This window comes from Ochotona princeps, chromosome 9 (genome assembly GCF_030435755.1).
Source record: "Ochotona princeps isolate mOchPri1 chromosome 9, mOchPri1.hap1, whole genome shotgun sequence".
NCBI lineage: Eukaryota > Metazoa > Chordata > Mammalia > Lagomorpha > Ochotonidae > Ochotona > Ochotona princeps.
Genome location: NC_080840.1, coordinates 14,110,837 through 14,129,840, shown reverse-complemented (window position 1 = coordinate 14,129,840; position 19,004 = coordinate 14,110,837).

The window sequence follows — 19,004 nt, the reverse complement described above, 5'->3', positions numbered from 1 at the left end:
GCATAAGCAGAGAGCTGGACCAGAAGTGGAGCACATTGGAACTGAACTGGTTGCCCAAAGGAATGTTGGCATTGCAGATGGTGGTTTAACCCATTGAGCTACGCTGCTGACCCCAGTACTCTTTTTATGATAAAACTCATTTATTGTCATCTAATATCCCAGGACTAGAAATATCTTGTGGGCAGGTATTCCTACTATGGGATTTACTCAAGTACACACACACACACAATCCTAGACACTTGCATACTCAAAGTATGTGCTGGGGAAGGGTAAGTCTAGGCTCACATCTTTCTTCCTCATGTCTGTCAGAGTCAGGCACTTTTCTTCCTCACCCCTACCTCAGACAGGCAGTAATGGTTGTAGTTGGTATTTAGTCTTGGATGTGGGAATCGAGAGTTGTGTGCTACCCATCACACTACTGCACTATACCTTGGGTAGTTGCTATATTCTACCTCTTCCACGTCCTCCTGGGTGCATTCACAAGGATGCTGTTCTGGGGTTGAGAGATGCTGTAGTGGTCTTCCAATATTAGCTTGGAGGAATGATTTTCCCCAATGTCGATATACTGAGATACTAACTGACTCACTCCTACCCACATAGTCTAAGTGAGCAGATTTGTTCCCCTCTAAGGCTGAGCTCTTCCATAGGGCCACCCAGCTTGGCTGAAGTTGAAGCAGGCAAAGGGCAGTGAAGAGAGAGACAGGAGAGGTGTTGGTCCTTCATGCACAGAATGGGCCGTTTCAGCTCTGTGAAATTTCTAGAATTATTTCACAACAATTTGCAACAGATTTTCCGGACCAGAGGATCTTCAGTGAGTATTAATAATGTGTATATCAGAGTTCCAGCAGGGAACAGATGAATGCTCAAGGTAATCAAAGCTTAGTCAAGGGTCTATTGGCAGAGACAGAGATATGTATGTGTGTGTATGTGTGTAGGGGGAGAAGGGTGTAGTGTAACCCCAGTGACCATCACAGACCTTCTGGGTACTGTAAATGGCTCTGGAAGAAGTTGGAAAGGGACCTGTGACAATCTGAAATTTCCAGAAAGGACTTCTGGCCCTTGGACCGGCTCTTGCACAGAAGGAGTCGGAGGAATCCATGTCATAGCTGACTTCTGTCCCCTCCTTCCTGTGTCTTCTCCATTGCCCCAACCTCTGGAGACACTTCCTCCCAAGTCTCTGAGCAGGGGAAGTAGAACGTGTTGTAGTGTGGCATGGATTGTAGTGAGGAGTGGGCATCCTGCTGGCCAGGTCAAGGACAAACTGGACATCCAAATAAATACTAATGATAGTAATGGGATGTAACCCATTGAATAAAAGATACTCCCACTGATATAACTAAAGGACCAAAATGTGCATTTACCTGCTCAAAGTAGCTCCCCACAAAATCTTCAGTGATTATAAGCAACAGAAGACTAACTAACAATGTATGAGCCTGGCAGACTCCATCTTTATCAAATGATCAGTGTAAGTGCTGTGAGTAATGGGAGAAGTTCAAATTGTGTGCTGCCTGAGTTTGTATCATGTGACATTTCTGCTACAAACACACAAACTAATTCAAATTATGAAGAAATACTAAAAAAAACCACATTGAGGAATGTTTTACAGCCTGAAAATTTTGAAATCACATATAAAGGGTCTGTATATGGAATCCACTCTACATGAATTTCAGACTTTTTTGGTACCAAAATAAACTTGCTTTTCCCCATAAGCTTTTGGAAATACACTCAGGTTACCTCAGTTAATCTTTACAATATCCTTATGTGGAGGGAACTATTTGTTTATGGATGAGGAAGCTGAGACTGGGAGACAGAATGAATGGAATATTCATACATCATGCATAAGATTTAAAACTAATCAACCAAGCTATACACCGTTTGGTAAAATATGTTTTTCATGCACAACACAGTTGCTTTCATAAAGTCAATAGCAAAAAATATGAGCACAGTAATGATTTTTATAGGACTGAACATTGGCACAATCTCAAGGATAGTGAATTTAGTGATGATTTGATCTGTCTGTTGCCACGGTTGCTAGGTCAACCGTGTTTGGGTGAAGAACCAATGTGAATCTATATAATTCACAGCAGGTTGTTTATTTGTTCAGTGACATTCAGTTTTGTTGACTTCATTTCAGCAAAATCACCAACTTTATTGATGTTGACAGGGAAGCAGGAGCCAGTGAACTTTTTGCATAAAGGGCCAGAGATGGGTTGGTTAGGACTCTGTGGACTGTCCCTGCTGCTACTGCTCAGCTCTGCAACTGCGACATAGAAGCAGCCCTGGACAGGGCATAGGAGAACAGGCATCTGACTTGGCCAGCAGGATGCCCACTCCTCACTACAATCCATGCCACTCTGCAGCCTCCACTGCAGTCTAGCTGCGTTATACTTCAAATCAAGCAGTGGGCTGAATCTGCTCTATGGAACACATCTTGTATACCCTTAACCCAAAGGATTTTTAAACAGAATGCATTTGTCTTGAAAATGCACAAGCCTGAATGTATTTGAAACACCATGTACTTTAATATATTAGGACCCATGTTACCAATTTTCTTTTTTTTTTTTTTAAAGATTTATTCATTTTATTACAGCCAGATATACACAGAGGAGGAGAGACAGAGAGGGATATCTTCCGTCCGATGATTCACTCCCCAAGTGAGCCGCAACGGGCCGATGCGCGCCGATCCGAAGCCGGGAACCTGGAACCTCTTCCAGGTCTCCCATGCGGGCGCAGGGTCCCAATGCATTGGGCCGTCCTCAACTGCTTTCCCAGGCCACAAGCAGGGAGCTGGATGGGAAGTGGAGCTGCCCATATGGGATCCCGGGGCTTTCAAGGCGAGAACTTTAGCCGCTAGGCCACTCCACCGGGCCCCATGTTACCAATTTTCATATGCTTAAATACATTTTTCTTAGAAGATGTTGACACTATTAAGTTTAGAATAATTCAAGTATGGTGAATGACTATCCAAAAACTCACTAAAATGACTTACATAAAGCTTAAAATTTTGATTTGTATTTTTGAGAGTATAAAAATTATTTAACTATTTATATAAAATTGCAAGTATTTGCAACTGAATTTTGATATTCAATGTCCCTCTTTTTGCCAATGTAGAGAGTAAGTGCGATGTGCCAGGCATGTTAAGTCTATACTTTCAAGTGTACAAGTGTGAGGGCATTGTGGATTGTTTTATATTGCAGCATGTTCCCTGGGAACCATGTGCTATGGTTGGTAATAATGCCCTAATTTGCAAGTATCCCCAGAACAGAAAATTACAGCACAAAAAGAAAGAAAAGAAAAAATTCTGGGTACTATTGGGAAATGATAGTTATGCAAGGAGCTTATTTCTCTGAGAGGGGGGAATTTTGACAACTTAATTATCTTACTTTTTCTCCTACCCAAGCACTTCTGCCACTCAAATCCTCACCACATTCCAAAGCTGTGGCCTCCTTAGAGGCTGGCAATGATAATGCGGAGGACTTGGCCAACTCTTGGTTCCTGCCTGGTGTATAATAACTTCACAGCAAGTCCAGCCTACACTGCAAACCCTTGATCCCTTCTGACACACTATGGGGAAGTTCTGGGAAAGTTAATATTTGTGAGAGCTGTGTCCAGCAGAGAGATGAGAATAGCACACTCTTAGGTCAGGAAGGAAATAAAAAATTCTCTAAAGTATAAAGCAACTGTTTCCTTATCTAGCTTAGTTATTTGGAATACTCATAACTGTTTCAGCATAGGTGATTAGCTCTCAGCCACTGCAAGTATTGAGTAGAGTTGATGTCAAGCTAGCCATGGCCAGGAAGAAGATTTCCCATTGGTGCGTGATGAGTCTCAGTGGTCTCTGAGTTATTTCCCAACTTTGAGATTTCAAGAATACAAGATAGTATTTAACCTACACATAACAAAGAAAGAAACAGAATGTAGGTACAGAGGTGTGTGGTGTCTAGCTCATATTGGCTTGCGAGAATCAAATGCAACAATATTTAGGGCATTCATGTTGCCTGGTCTGGATCCTTGGGCTCACGTGCACCGTGGGTGTCAGGTCTGTGAGCCTTGGAGACAGGGAGTCCGGCAGGGCCTGGGTTGCCTGGCCTGTGTCCTTAGGCTTGCCTGCATGGTGGGTGCCAGGTCTGTGAGCCCCAGGGGCAGGGTGTCTAGCAGAGCTCAGGTCACCTGGTCCAGGTCCTTGGACTCACTTGCATGGTAGGTGCAGGTCTGTGAACTCTGGAGGTTGGGTGGGGGGGCCAGAGTCCTTGGGCCGGCTTGCATGATGGTGCTGGGTGTGTGAGCCGCGGAGCAGGGGGTTTGATGGGGCCCATGTTGCCTGGCCTGGGTCCATGGGTCTTTCTATGAGAATTGGCACTCCTCAATGGAAATTCAGAGCAATGGATGGCAGGTCCTGATGAACATGGAAGATATGGCAGCCCACTGGGGCCTGCAGAAGACATCTGATACCGTAGCAGAGGAAGGACAGAACAAATTGGATAACTACCCCAGCCAAAAGATGACAGCTAAAATCTGATTGAATGGAGGCTATAAGGTTGACTTGGACAGCCAATGGACACTGGAGGAGATGCCTCAGGCTTGGATTGGCAAGACTGAGAGCATTTCAGAGCTATCAAAACTATCTAGGCAGAACGCTTGGAGTGTGTGCCACATCGGAACTCTGGGTTGATACTGGGAGGCTGTTCCCCATCCGCACGTACTGGAGCAGTTGTGAAGCTGAATACGGCTCCTCCCCTTATCTCTTCCTTTCCCCCAGAAAATAGGAAGAAGAAATAGAAAATTTGGAAACAATGATTACACCCACTTTTCCTTAACCCTTGATCCTTCCCACCCTAATCAACTATGTAAACATCATCAAAAGTAAAATTAAAAAAATATTTAGGGCACTTTTGAGCAGAGGGTTAAACCATTGGTTGCTCAAAACCTGCTATTGGGGAAATGGTTACATTAAAGAAACTGGCAAATATTACAACCAAAGGCTTTCTTTTTCACTGGAGCATTCATTGATTGATCAGCATACCCTAAACACGTAGTTGGTCTAGCTATTGAATTTCATTTTAGCCAGGATCTATAAAACAACTTTGACCCACTTTTCTAGCGTGCTAATGCAGAATCTGTACTAAAATGATTGTTACGGTTGGGACAGTTGATTTTGTGCACAGACTTTGTATATATAAGCTCTGTGACCTTAGACAAATGCCTTTTTTCTCTGAAAGCCTTGATACACACACCACACACACACACACACACACACACACACACACAAACACACGATGATATGCTACTCAGCCATAACATATAATGAAATCCTATCTGTTGCAACAAAGTGGGTACACCTGGAGAATATCATGCTTAGAGAAACATGTCATTTCCTTCTCCCCCAAATAAGTTTTCTCTGACATATGGTAATTAATGCAATACAAAGAAAAATAAAAACAATGTGTAAGAATAAAATGTATCATGATTTTTTTTTACTATTTATAACCCTTTCCTGTATTTCCATGGCACAGTGGTCTTTTTACTTTTTACTTTTTGAACATTATGGTTAGTAGCACATTAAGCTGGTAATTATAAAGTAAATTAAAGTCACATTATTGCAAAAATTAAAGGAATACGAAGAAAGGAAGGAGATGGGATATAGGGAGGGAGAGGAATGTATAATCATTTTCTTAGAATTGTGTCTGTGCGATACATGAAAATTATTCTGTTTATATAAATAAGAATTCAAGAAAAGGAAAAAAAATCAGTACCTAGAGATTTTGGGATCTGCTCTACAAGATGGAATCTACTTCCCACTGCAAACTATAGATAATTTCTAATCATAGGAAAATTCTGAGTGGCACAGGTCCAATCTGGCTTATCCTACTAGTTACCCTACATCTCCCCCCACCCCACTGTTTAGTATCAATAAGGGCAACAAAGAATATAAAATATTTTCCTACTGAGCATAACCAAACCATTCCTCATTTGTATAAATACCCTTTAACTTTCTCTCCCAAGAGATCAACACCTCTCTTGAGTTGTCATCCTGTTTCAAGTCACAAAGCCCCAGGTGATGCTCCTCCTTTGTTTAGTATTTAGGGATTCCTCATGGTATTTTGTGACCAGTGGATTAGATTAGGGACTGACAGACTTTCTAAAAAAGGGCAATATAGTAAAGGTTTTAGGCTTTGCCTTCCACAGCAGTCTGTTCAGACTACTCAACTCCTCTGTTCTAGGATGAAAGCAGCCCCTGATGACATGTATGCGAATGGTGTGATTGTGTTCCAATAAATCTTTCTTTATAAAGGATTACAAAGGCTGTGCTAGGCCTGAACTCCCTTGTTTGCCAGATTCTGAACTAGATTATGTCAAGTTTGCTTCCACCAGTACACCCCATGCACAATGAGCTCACCACATAGTGGGGAAGAGGGATGTGGCTGCATGCACATATTCAAACACCCGTAACACAGAACACAGAAAGGCAAAGATGCAGGTACAGGGAAGGTTGTAGGCTTCATTTCATCACATGGTCATTGTTGTTAATGTTACTGCCTTCTTTGCTGGACCAGGTCCTGTTCTGTTTTCATCCTAGCCTGGCTGCCTATGGCTCAATATCTGATGGGGTGACCCTAACCTTCATTGTGTATACTTTGGATAATTTTCATGAACGATGTTGGAGTAATTGCTTCAGAGTGTGATTGGAAGAGAGGGTCTCAGGGCAGTCTCCTGAAACTTAACAATGTTCTTCTTTAATCAATTTCCTCTAGACAGGAAGGAAGTTTTGTTAATAGACAGGGAAATAAAGCAAATGCTCCCACTACCTAAATTGAATGTCATAGGGACAGTAAACACACATAGGTTGAGTCACAGCATACACTAGGCGTTCACAATAAATATGACAGTGGTCATGACAGTTTGCTCTGTTTATGTACAGGATGTGACAAGCAGTATCTAGGTGATTTATTTATTTCCCTATTAGGCTGCAAGCTTCTCAGCTTTTGAGAACAAAATGCATTTGCTTTTGCCACCCAACAACCAACCACAGTGCCCAATAAATGATAAATGTGCTTAATATGATGTTAAAATAAATGTAAGGTTTTAAGAGAGGTGAAATTTCAAAAATACAAGGAAGTAACTCATAACAAATATAAGGTGTGAAACCAGAGAGTAATAAGCCATTATGGACAAATAATGTGCATGAGAAATGTATACTGTTTGAGGAAATGAAAGCTGTGAATAAACTGATCCAGGGTGATTTAATTCTCACCCGAGGGTGGAGGTTGTTTCCTGCTGTTTTCTTGTGAAGTCCTTGAAGGATGCTCTGCAGTTGGGAGTGGTATTGATTCAAGTCCAAAGAAACATTTATTGCTTTCCCCTCTCCTTGAAGGATGATTTATTTAAGAACTTAAATGTTTAAATCAATAGAACTTAGGAAAATAGTTTGTTTCCTCTGTAGATAAGGCCTTGAGTGTGAGGTTGCTGCTATTTGCTCTAGCAGAAACTCAAGTTGAGACGTGGAATGGGGAAAAACCACAGATGCTTGGCTTCTACTGCAAAGTTAGCTGCTGATTGAGTTCAATGAAACGCTATCCAAGTGAACAGTTAGTTTCTTGGACATTTATAAGTGTAAGGTATGGCATTAGGCCTTGAGGAGGCACACAGATGAAGAAGACTTCGCCCTTGTCCTCCAATTGCTTATAATCTAGTGGAGTAGATAGATAAAGTCTTAGCTACTATTGGTAGAACCGTCAACAAGAACACAAGGGGACAGAGCAGAAAGAGATCAATTTCATCTCGGGCAATCAATATAGACTTCTTAGAGGAGTGATTATCTGGGAGATAGCAGTTTCAACAGAAGTTTCTGATAATCAGAACACCAAGCATAGATGACAAATTCAAGTCTGTAAGGGGTTAAACATGTCACACTTATGAGCAAGGTGAAGATAGATGTTTGATAATGAGGTGTAGTGAAGAATGTGGACGGCAGAAAGGGGCATGTCCTGTTTAAGGGGACTAGCCACTTTTTAGGCTGAGTTGACTGTTACTGAGACCCATTTTTTTTTTCAGGAGACCCTAGAAATCTTGAACACTGTCAACAGATCAGCTAAAATAGTAACCCCCGTAACAGTGTGACTCAAATTCATCTATAGACGAACTCTAATCTTCAGATAATGATTTGAATAAGAATGGAGAGGGATAAAGATACAAACCGTGTTTGAGGATCTAAAGCAGATGTGGACATGGATAGTTAAAAGGCAATGGAGTGGAAAGAGGTGCATCTTCTAAGACATCGCATGCACTCTGAAGGGGGTCTGGGTGTTGTCCTGTGTGACTGAAGGCCTGTGATCAGGGAGGCACTTTGTTAAGAATTTTAGAAAAACTTATCTTGATGCTTTTGGAGAAAGTAAGAAAAAGGTTGTTGAGAGATGTCAGAGAACTGAATTAAGAAGGTGCTATAAATTCAAGGATAAGAATTGATGAGGATATGAACCTAGATTGAAGGAGACCAGTGAGATATAGCAAAGGTGAAAAAATATTCATAACTGGGGGCCATTCTTATCCTTTCTAATCCAATGGCACACCTGCTCCCCTAGATCTAAGCTAAGCAGTCACATTTGACAACTCACCACACCTGACCCAGCATAGCAGATATGTATGCTGATCAATGGTCTAGGATGTGTTCTCCTATCAAAAAGGTTGCTCAAAATAAGGACAATAGTAATTAGCTGAGTTGGGAATAAAAAGCTTATAGGGAATTTGAGCAGAGAACCAGCATAGGGAAGTGGGCTAGGTGAGTAGGGTGGCTGACCACAAGGAGGAAGATGGTAGATAGGAAGACATATCTAATACGTATGGAATACAGTGATGTGGTATAATACAAGATTATGAGATGGCATATCACTGGGGAAGACAGTGGGTGGTAAAGCGGCAGACGGCAGCATGGGAGAACACTAGGGAAGATGGACAGAGCCAGAAGGACCTGGGTTCAAATCCTTAGCTCTTGAACATTGACCATACTTCTTGATTTCTCTGAGTCCTGGTTCTTTCAGGGATAAAATAAGGACCAAAAAAAAAAAGATATTTGAGATAATGTATGTGAAGCCTAGCACCGTGCTTGACCCCATACATATATTACTACTATTATTAGGATCATTATCATGGTCATCATCATTATCAATATTATGATCTGCCTTTAAAACTGTTAGGTCCAAAGACGTTTCAATGCATAACTGTTGTATAACTGTTGTATGGATTCCAACAGCAGTGTAAACCCTTCACTGGTAGTTTTTGAAATTAACTTTCTTCTCCTGTGTATAATTGCTATTGCTTCTCAAGTTTACACCAAAAATATTTTCTTTGCCAGCATGATAAATTTGTCCTTAACAATAACAAACAATATGGACTTTAGCTTCCTTCATTAGCTTTGGAAGCCCAGGCTAGATGCTGAAGCAGAGGTGCTAGAAGTGGTGTTTGATCATTGCCTCATGTGGATGGAAACTGAGGCCCAGAGATCAAAAGGGCTTACCCAAGGGCCCATTGAGATCCTTGAACTCAAGACTTCTAACTCAGAGCCACAGACTGTCATCCGCACTAGACTGCGCCCCCAGCATATAGCTATTTTGAGTTTCCAAGCTCTTCTCCAGTCTGTTGATTTCATTCCAGAGGATTACAAGCCAAATTTGCCCTTTGACGGGGAACAGCTGGCATGTGTGATGACAAGTCAGCTATTGCAGCACACCCTGGGTTTATGGTGAGTTTGTCTCTGACTTCTATTAGCAGAGTGGAAGCTGTTTGGCATGCAGTGAGCAAACAAGGGAGTTCACTGAACATCAAACCCTGGATTCTTGTTCACTGGCAACTTCCAGCACAAGCATTACAGGGTACTCACAAGGTGAGAGCTGGAATGCTCACAGCAGCCAGCCTTTAAAATCCTCGTCACATGCTAGAACCATTCATTTTCCTGGTTATATTGCAAGTGATGGATTAAATCAGTTTAATAGATGAGGAAACTGAGACCCTGGAACATCAAGGGGCTGGCTAATGTTTTATGAAAGCCTAATAAATACCAGATCCAGATTGAAGCTTTCACTTGTGATACATTTAATGTCAAAGCTGACATTTGGAGCTGTCACATGTATCTGTGCTTTACAATTTTATACCTGTAGGGGCTCAAATTGTAAATGAAGGGAAGCTCTTTGCATTTGAGATATTGATAGGATAACGTGGGACCCATACATGCACACAGAGAGAGCGCTGACCTTTTTGCTATGCAATATTCTAGGAGATTTTGGAGAATTCTTGTTAATTAGCCACCTCATTATGCTACGCAATGAATATTTATTTCCATTTTATGGATGATGAAACTAAAATCAAAAGAGGCAGATGACCAAACAATCTGTAGCTAGCATTAAAGTATAGATTCATGCTCTGACAGATTAACTCTGGAGTCCAGAATCAAAGTCACTATGGTCAACGTTTTCTGTTTAAAGACGAAAAGAAAATGCTATGGCAATCCTGAAATACATGCTTTTGAATGGAGAGCCTGATGTCACTGAATCAATAGTACTGACTCCAGTAAAATTTCCTGCCAGTCCCACTGAGCCAGTGCACTTGGCACTGTGTTGGAAGCAAAATATGGAGAGGGGTCAAGACTCGCAACCTCTCTCTGCCTCCAGGTGAATGTGGTGGCTGTTAGAGACAAAGACAGATCCATTCTTGCTTCTCTGTTTTGTCTACTGAAGCTGAATACAGACCATCCATCTGGTTTTGTTTTTAACAGATTTTCCCCCCTTGTTTCTGAGATAAAACCACAGAGATGAACAAAACCCACAAAGAAGAGGCAAGATTTGTAAGTGCCAGAAAAATATCTCTGAAGTTATAGTTTTTTTCATATTGCCTTCCTAGGTAATCTTAGGTACTTATTCATCAATATTTTCATCCATCTATATTTATAAAAGTCTGTTATTCTTATTTTCCATAAATATCTGGAGAAGGACCTGCAGGTCTCCAGGTCTTTCTTTCGTCTTAGTTTCGTGGTGGAGTGAATAGTGTTAGACTTGCTGGCAGGCCAGCCTCAGAGGTTTTTGGCTGTGTGATTGGGCAGTTCTTTTCCTAGGGTTCCATCTCTTCTTTCTACAACCAGGGGTTGGATTGAACCAGCTTCTCAGTCTGGGAATGGTGTTGCGGGATAAAGAGTTTTTGGAGGTGATTTGGAAACCCACGTGTTAGGGTAAAAGACTGAGCAACATCGTGCTATGTTTGCGTCTACATACAAGCATTTGAGCATGCTATTATAACTAATAATGTACAATTAAAAGTGATTCTGATCTTCATGATTTTCATAGCCATGATGTGATTAAATTTTTGGTGATTTGGGTCATCAATATCTTGTTAGCATATGCTAAAGTTCCTGTTCCCATGAGGAAGGCCTGTATGCATCTTTGATATCAAGACTAGGTCTCATTATTAAAGGTTGAGAATCACAGATTCAGATGAATTTTGGGTTCTTAATATGACCAAGATTTTGGAAGTATAAATTGTAGTGGTTGTTTGCCACCTGCGACTATTTAATTATTTGATTTTATAAATTTACTCAGTTGCACTAGCCACCTTTAAATGCTCAGTAGTCTTATGGGTTATTGGCTACTATTAGATGGGGTAGACAAAATATTTTCATAATCACAAAAGGTCCAATTGACAAAACTATTCTATGGATTTAGATGATCTTTTAGGTGTATATTCCTTGAGACAAGATGGTATTATTGTGTAATTCCTAAAGGAATCTGACCGGTCATTGAAAGAGGAAACGACACATACACCTGGGAGGGAGTAATTAGGGAGCCTGACTGAGCCAGTCTCCGTGGGACAGCTCACTTGAGCACCTTTGATTGTGCCAGGTTACAAGATACTTACAGACACACCAGTGCATGGGAATGTTGACTCAGCCACACCCACTAAATAGTCTCTCCTGTGAGATTACTCTGAAGTTCAGAAACCTATAGCCAGGACCTGGGAAGAGCCAGACATCAGGATTTTGCTGGTGCCAAGTTCAGACAAGCCACTAAGAAGAGGAAGAATGGAGAAGCCATCCAAAGCCAAGTAACAAATTTCCTTCTCCTAAAAGATTTATTTCTGGGGGCGGGGGTGGGTTTCTATAGTCAAGGAACTAGGGGTGAGGGTGTAACTTCCAAAACTATTATTGGCTAATCAGAATTAAGGCTTAGGAAGATGAGTTCATGCTCATGTACCCGAAAGGCATCAGTGATCCTTTCTGATGAAAAAATAAATAGCACTCATTGAAGAAAGGGTGGAAAATGCAGAAGCTACAAGGGCACAGATAATCACTCTTTTTATCATTGGAGATAACTACTGCTCACATGCTGGACACTTAGAAAATTCTTTCATCTCTCGAACTGGAGATAAAGGATGTTGGATGTTTTTCTTTTTCTAAAGCTAACCTAAGCCTGTGGTTCCACCTCTTTCCTCTGACTACTTCCTTCCACTTCAAAGCCTCCTCTGAGTTTGCAAGTGGGAGTAGAGGGTTTTCCAGCACCTTTGCAAGAATGATGTGCACTGGCCTGACTTACAGATATGCTTGGGGCTTTTCTGGCTGGAACTAAAAATGTCCCATGGTGGTCTCTGGGGAACCAGCCCTGTGGTTTAGAGCAGAGGTTATCTTTTCATTTTGTTTGGGGCTAGATAAAAGGAGTACAGACACATTTTAATTTTTTCAAGTGCAAAGTGATGCAATAGGAATACATGTGAACCCCATGAACTCAGGTGGCATCAGGTTTGGAATTCTAGTATAGAACTGAGCTGTTGAATCTGTTTTTAAATTCAATTTTTTAAAAAAAAAGAGATTTATTTATTTTTATTACAAAGTCAGATATACAGAGAGGAGGAGAGACAGAGAGGAAGATCTTCCATCCGATAGTTCACTCCCCAAGTGGCCACAGTGGCTGGAGCTGAGCCAATCCGAAGCCAGGAGCCAGGAGCTTCTTCCAGGTCTCTCACACAGGTGCAGGGTCCCAAGGCTTTGGGCTGTCTTCAACTGCGTTCCTAGGCCACGGGCAGGGAGCTGGATAGGAAGTGGAACCTCTGGGATTATAACCTGCACCCATATGGGATCCTGGGGCATTCAAGGCGAGGACTTTAACTGCTACGCTATTGCACTGGGCCCAAATTCAATTATTGATGAAAAGTCTTTTGGCAATCTGTTGTTAGTGCTATTCTAGACACTGGGTCCACATAGATGGATTGGATCAGATCCCTAGCTCAGAACATTATAACTTGGTGGTGTTGCTCAATAACTTGGGAGATGATCAGAGTTTGGGTGTTTTAATATTATGAAAGGGGGCCAGCACTATGACATAGCAAGTTGGGTCTCTGCCTGAGATCCAGCATCTCCATGTGGGTGTTGGATTGAGTGTCAGTTATTCCACTTGTGATCCAGCTCCCTGCTAATGGCTTGGGAAAGCAGCAGAGGATGACCCAACTGCCTGAGCCTCTGCCCCAATGTGGGAGACCTGGAAGAGGCCCCTGGCTCTTGACTTTGGACAGGCCCACCTTTGGCCTTTGTGGTCATTTATGGAGTGAACCAGAGGATGCAAGATCTCTCACTCTCTCGCTCTGTTTGTGTCTCTTTCTATAACTCTGTAACTCTGCCTTTCAAATAAAAAAAAATATCTTTAAAAAAAAGTATTATGAAAGAAGTATACCTAGGAAATCGTTGGCAGCTGAACATGGGGAGACAATCCGATTTGGGTGGTCAAGGAAGTTTTCTTAGAGAAAGTCTTCATAAGCTGAGAAATGAAGACTGAAAGAAGAAATCCTTGATAGTGAAGGTGGAATTGACAAAGAGAAATGTTTTCAGGCGGAAGGCTAGATAGGAAGAGAAAGGCCAGGAGCTGCAAAATGTGTTTGAGAATGGCACATTCAGGTCATACACACCACGTCCGTTTTGTGTGTTTTGCTGGTAAATGTCTTGGAGTTCAAGTTGGCCTGCCTTGCTCTGGGGCCACTTCCTCCCAAGGTGTAAACATCACCTGTTTCTAGAAAGATCCAGATCAAGGCTACTTTCTTACAGTGGCTCTTCTAGAATTGCTCTGAGGGAAAGAAAATTCCTTTTCCTCTGAATTTCTGCAAAGCTTTGTCTTGGAGAGCTTTCCATTTAACGCGGAGCAGTCATCTGCCGATCTTGTCCTTGCCTCCCTGAAATGTGAAGAAGTTGAGAATAGAGGCAGTGCGCCTTCCCGGGAATTACGTGTTCAGGGATGCTGGGGTCACACGAGGAATGTTCTTTTATGCTGCTGTCTCTTGTGTTTCTTTGGACTTTGTTGCACTGGCTACTTCATGCAACATCACCCCTCTGCTCCTCGGTCTGCCCTGATCCCCTGCCGGTAAGGCTCAAGGTGATTTTCAGAAGAGGATAATGGCATGTGATTACATTCGTTCATGGATGCTTCGAGAGTCAAGGCTCTGTTATGAGGAAGAGAGAGCAGAATTTCTCATGTGCCTAGCAAGGCTTTTAGTATGGTGGTCGGGGTGGGTGGGTGGTGGCTTTAGCACTTGCATTATTGTATTAGTTGTTAAACAAAGATATATTTCCATGCTAACTGGTGATGATCTCCTGCCTTGGGCCCACTGAGTGTCCTCCTGACACCCAGGACCCACTTGCAACCAGTCAGTCATTGTTGGGTTAGTGCTTGGCATAGCAGGAGATTTCCCAGTTCCTGCTCTGTGCCAGGTCTGGTAACAGGTAACGGTAATAATTATGCCGCTGATATTTTGACTATAATTCTTGTTTATCAAGTACATATCTGTCAGTGATACTGAATTATTTTGTCTAGAAGAAAATAGTTTTAGGGGGTCATTTTGAAGGAAAGAACTGATTAGAAGATTAACAATATAGTGATTCCAGCTCACTTATTTTTATTATTTGCTAGACATATGCACATTGGGTGGGTTGCTTCACCTCTGCTTCTCAGTGCTCTTGTCTATAATGTAAAGATATCAACTGCTTTCTTTATCCATCCATCTACCATCTACCCATCCATTCAGAAGCTGGGCCAACCTGTAGCTGTTGCTTAGTGGTGACCTAATATGAAAGGATTCAGCTATGAATCTTGTTTTGAATGTCAAATGAGACATTAAAGGTGAAAGCCTTTTGAAATTACAATGGACTTGACTGATGTTAGGGTGGCCACCAATCAGTGTATTTGTTCAGAGATCAGGCTTGGGCTTTTTTTTTTTTCATGCAATATAATGTTCAGCAAGTCTCTCCCGTTCTTTATTTTTTCTCAGCATTTGTGTAAGTCATGTATGGTGCCCAAAGGACTGTCAATCAGCTTCCATTTCACTAGTATTGGATGAGAACTTCTTTATCTCAGATAAAGTGCTATGCAGTATTTAGTGAATGTAAAAATGCTGGACAACTTTTATAAAAAATGTAAGGCAACCTAGAAAAAAGTACGAAGACACTTAAGCCTAAATTTTACTTCCCGGAGATAAATAGTTATTTTGCATGACAACCCTCTAAGGCATCCTTGCAGATAGACATTTTTGTTCCATAAACTGCAGCATATTTTCATGATGCTCTGTAACCTACTTTTCTTCTGAACACAATCCACATGCCCTGAAGGGTTGTATCTCTGGGTGGATAGCTGGAAAGTAATAGTTAAGATCAAAGGGGTCGCGCTCTCTAGCGAGTCTCAGCACAGTCAGCTGAGATTTTTCTGAATGTTAAAGACTTTTCTTGGTATTTTCTCTGGAGTTTGTGCTTAGGTCATGTGTGGTGAACATCTTATCAATTCAACAAATGCAAGCCTGCACTACTGTCACCAATGACTGCATGGCGTTCCATGGTGGGTGCAAAGTTAATTGATTTAAGGAGCTCCCAATTTACAGGTCTTTGAATTATTTCCCTTGTAATCATTCTACTATAAACACCCTTACGTATTCAGCTTTGCTATGTATGTGTCAAGTTGGACATTAAGTCACACTTTCAGGGTGAATTCCTATGAATGAGAAGGCTGATGTAAAACGTTTTTAGAATTTGTTTAGTGTTTATAAGAGAGGTTATGGAGGGAACAAGAAGAGTCCTCAGCATGTGGGACAGGGTACACTTGCTTGCCGCTGACTTCTCCTGCACATATGTCCAGGCCCTGCCAAGGATGAAGTGTGGCAACGATCATTGGACCAAGGAGGAGGAGAAGATTGGTGAGAACCTGTCCAAGAGAGGCAGGAGACAAAGGGAGGGGGGATGTGCAAGAGATGAGGCTCTTATCCCAGGATATGTACATACTGTTCCATTCGATGTCTCTTATAAAGTAAAAGGATAGAACATTGCATGTTGTACTTGGGATCTATCTTATAGTTGATAGGTATAATTAATGTAGTAATGTCTCCTATCCCTGAAAAACTACTTATAAATTTTGTTTCTGCATAAAAGTAGTAATGTGTTATTGGAATGCTGGTTTCACTGCACAGAAACTACACTAGAAGTAATGGCTTCACAAGATAGAGACCTTGCTACTCTATTTCTTGCAGTTCAAATAGCCTGATAGTATTTTATTTGTGCAAATGGCCCAAATGGCTTGTGGATTGCCCACATCCTAAGTAGTAGAATGAAGGGAAATTTCTGCAAGGTGCAGTATTATTCCTGTCTGTAAGGATGGGTTTGGAAGCTGTAGCATCACATTCACCAACATTCTGTTGGCTAAAAGTTGCCATATTGCCATACCCAGTATATGACACCAGGCTACAAAAGGTTCTGACAAAGCTACTTTTGTAATTTTGGTGGGCATTTACTTAGCTGAAATTTGGTGGTTCAATTATTATGAAACAAAACGAAAAGGCATATAAATGAAGACCAATTATAAAAAAATTGACATAAATATAGGTTTTTTTTTTCTGATTTGTGTGTTTTATTTTTTTTTTCTTCATTAATTACATTGTATTATGTGACACAGTTACATAGGTACTTGGGTTCTCCCCACCCGTCCCCAAACCCTCCCACCATGGTGGATTCCTCCACCTTGTTGCATGAACACAGCTCAAGTTCAGTTGAGATTCCCCCATTGCAAGCGTATACCAAACATAGAGTCCAGCATCGTATTGTCCAGTCAAGTTCAACGGCTTCTTAGGTATACCCTCTCTGGTCTGAAGACAGAGCCAGCAGAGTATCATCCCGATCAATTGAAAGCTCCAACATACCATCAGCAAAAATTTACATCACTATGGAATTAATTGACATAGTAATGAGTAACCAACATATTAAAAGTAAATGCGAGTTCCCAGCCACCTTCTGTGACCACCTCACCTATACTTCAATTTAGTTTATACACAACATATAACATTCAAAACATAACATGTTATACATAACATCATATCATCTTAAATTAAGGCAAACATGTGGTATTTAACCTTTTGTGATTGGCTCATTTCCCTTAGCGTTATGGTTTCCAGTTTGGCCCATTTGGCCACAAAGAACTGCATTTTGTTTTTTTTAATAGCTGAGTAGTATTCCATGGAGTAGATGAACCATAGCTTTCTTATCCAATCCTCTGTTGATGGGCATTTTGGTTGCTTCCATGTTTTTGCAATTACTGATTGTGCTGCTATGAGCATAGGAGTGAAAACTAGATCTACATCTCTCACCATACACTAAGATCAGATCTAAATGGATAACAGATCTAAACCTACATCCAGAAACCTTCAAACTGTTGGAAGAAAATGTTGGAAACACACTGCAACACTTAGGGGTAGGCCCTCACTTCCTAAAAAAGACTCCAAATGCAGTAGAAATCAAGACCAAAATAAACAATTGGGACCTCATCAAACTAAGAAGCTTCTGTACAGCTAGAGAAACAAACAACAAAGTAAAAAGGCAACCCACAGAATGGGAGAAGATCTTCGCACACGACATAGGTGATAGAGGGCTAATTTCCAGAATATACAAAGAACTACAAAACAACCAAAATGTCAAAACAAACAAGCCACTCAAGAAATGGGCACGGGAAATGGGCAAACACTTCACAAAGGAACAAACCCAAATGGCAAATAAACACATGAAAAAATGCTCAAGTTCCCTGGCAATAGGGAAATCCAAATTAAAACATCAATGAGGTACCACCTGACGCCAGTAAGACTGGCCCACATGAATAAAAGCACCAACAACACTTGTTGGCAAGGTTGCGGGGAAAAGGGAACTCTACTCCACTGCTGGTGGGGCTGCAGGCTGGTACAGCCTCTATGGAAATCAGTATGGAGAATATTCAAACAACTCAAATTCAACATACCGTATGATCCAGCAATAGCACTCCTAGGAATATATCCAGAACAATTGTTTTATGAGAAACCAATATAGGTTTTAATATATTCCCACTGTGCAGCAATGGATGTGTGGGTGTCTACCTTTCTTCAAAGGGCGTCAGCCTGCAAGGTTGCCTGTTTTTTCTCAGACACACTTGAGGGGCTTCTCTGAAAAACGAGAGAATGCTTTGCTTAGAAGCATCAACTCATTGGCAAGGTCCAGTTTAAACTAAAACATAGGGGCCTGGCACGGTAGCATAGTGGTTAAAGTTCTCACCTTGCATATGGTGCCGATTCTAATCCCGGAGGCCCCACTTCCCCTCCAGCTCCCTGTGTGTGGCCAGGGAAAGCAGTCGAGGATGGGCCAAAGCTTTGGGACCCTGCACCCACCCAATGGAAGACCTGGAAGAGATTCCTGACTCCTGGCTCCTGGCTTTGAATCGGCTCAGCTCTGGCTGCTGTAGCTGTTTGGGGAGTGAATCAACAGATGGAAGATCTTCCTCTCTGTCTCTGCTCCTCTCTGTATACCTGCCTTTCCAATAAACAAAATCATTAAAAATAAAGAAGAATGTATTTTAAAAAATAAAACATAGGACATTTTGTTCAGCAGTTATGAAGAACTTCAAGTTGGTGTGTGCAGAATAACCACGCAAGCATGGTGCTTGTCTATGCATAAGATCAGTCTGCAAGCCCAGGACACTCACCCT